This window comes from Etheostoma cragini, chromosome 7, assembly GCF_013103735.1.
Source record: "Etheostoma cragini isolate CJK2018 chromosome 7, CSU_Ecrag_1.0, whole genome shotgun sequence".
NCBI classification, from domain to species: Eukaryota; Metazoa; Chordata; class Actinopteri; order Perciformes; family Percidae; genus Etheostoma; species Etheostoma cragini.
The window spans coordinates 4,012,558-4,014,498 of record NC_048413.1 but is presented as its reverse complement, the minus strand read 5'-3'; the positions used below and the strand labels follow the sequence as shown (position 1 = coordinate 4,014,498).

The following is a 1,941-nucleotide window of genomic DNA, read 5'->3' as shown; positions in this document are numbered from 1 at the left end:
CATTAATATGAGGTCCCCCAGCCTGCCTATGGTCCCCCGGTGGCTAGAAACTGTATCCTGCTCTGCATTTCAGAATATGATAGCTCAGATGGGCCGATCTGGAATGTTGCCCCTCATGAGGTCATAAGGAAAGGTTACCTCCCCTTTCTCTGCTTTGCCCGCCCAGAGAATTTGGCCCACCCATGATAGAGAGCCATCATGGCTTTCAAACAAGCAAAGGGGCAGTTGGTCAACGTCACACCCCCTGCCTCCACCGTGCCCTCCTTCTCTCCTCCTCAAAAGCTAAAGACTCAGAAATGGCACATAGTAAGGAAAGCTCATTGTGGGACTGGCTCTAGTGGCTTTAATTCTGCACCAAGGCTGAATTTGGGGTAAGAGACTTCAGATAGAGTTTTAGAGGACCACTAAGGTCTATATAAAAGAGACTTCAGATACAGAATTGGGTGGAGGCTAGGGGTGTGGCCTTGACCTACTGCCACTTTACTCGTTTGAATGCGATGTCTCTCTCTCATGGGTGGGCCAAATACTCTGGGCGGGCAAAGCAGAGAAAGAGGAGCTAACCTTGCCCCTTATGACCTCGTAACCAAGATTCCATATTTTCCATGGTCCAGATTTTCTTAAAGGCAGAGCAAGATCCCAGGGCTCGGTTTACACCTATTGCCATTTCTAGCCACTGGGCGAGTGGTGTCCGAACGTGGACACAGTGACGCTAGCTCAGAATAAGTGGCCCCGGAAAGGCCTTGTAGGGAATGGTTAGATTATAGGCTACACTGCTAGTAAAACTGAATTGTGTGCGTGTGTGACTATAGGTATGTGTGCCTCTGTGTGTCCTAAATACACATATTTTGTATGCACTGTTCGTTCCTTTTAAAGTTGTATGAGGTTTTAAATGTGTTGTGTGTGTGTGTGCATTATAGTACCAGACACGCAGAAAGCTTAGCAGGATCACCATGTTAGTCCAGGAAATGTTACTTGGATGTATTACTGTTTCATAAAATGTGTGTGTGTGGGGGGGGGGGGGGGGGGGGGGGGGGGGGGGGACGCTGGAGGAACATCTGGGAGACACAAGGGAGATGAGAAGATCCTTCAACCAAGAAAGTAGAAAACCTTGGGGAATGGTTAGTTTGAGGTACATATCTTGGACGGTGTACCCACAATTGTTTGTTTGTAACCAACAATGTAATCTTGAATGAGACTGGAACCCTGAGAGTGAGAGCAGCAGCAGAAAGGCACCAGCTTTACTTCTTAATTTATGACCCACAAGTCAAGACAGATTATGTCTGATTAGATCGCTAATGGCGCGTCTGACCTACAATATGCCATTTTCCCACTGCCATCTCCCTTGGCAAAGGTTTCCATGGTAACAAGCCCTGGGCTTCTCTAATTTGTTGTTTTGCAACCCTCACTCATCTGGAGGCAGGCTGGATTCCTTTTTGTCAGGCCCATATTCTTCTGCTCTATTTCCTCACAGAGCCCTCTGTCTCTCGCTCCCTCCCTCTCTCTCTCTCGTCTGTCTCTCCCTTGCTTTCCCCCTCGCTCACTGCCAGTATTACCTTATCACCCTCATTCTCTTCATCCACGCCAGTCTGAGCTACTGAGAAATCTCTGGACATGTCAGCATGTGAAATATAAGGAACGGATAGTATGATGTATGATGTAACTGCAATGAGAAGGAGATCCTCTTAGCAGTATTGTCTTTTTAACAACAAAATCTAGTCAGAACCAGTTTCCACAAGCATATCTCAAGAAAATGACACAGGTCTTGCAAGGATGCAATGCGCCTACTTTAGTTATTCAACAGATGATTCTGCAATGTTACATATACAGTGGTGTGAAAAAGTGCTTGCCCCCTTCCTCATTTCTTGTTCCTTTGCATGTTTGTCACACTTAAGTGTTTCGGAACATCAAACCAATTTAAACAGTAGTCAAGGACAACACAAG

The 1,941-nt window shown here is 46.4% G+C and overlaps 1 long non-coding RNA gene across 1 annotated transcript in view; it reads left to right on the top strand.

Annotated features, from left to right (window-relative positions):
• The first annotated feature begins 888 nt into the window (after positions 1-888).
• Positions 889-1,941, top strand: part of LOC117947141 — an 11,611-nt gene continuing 10,558 nt past the window's right edge. The window contains exon 1 of the long non-coding RNA XR_004657169.1: positions 889-1,002. This is a non-coding gene — a long non-coding RNA (uncharacterized LOC117947141). The remainder of the gene's footprint in view (positions 1,003-1,941) is intronic.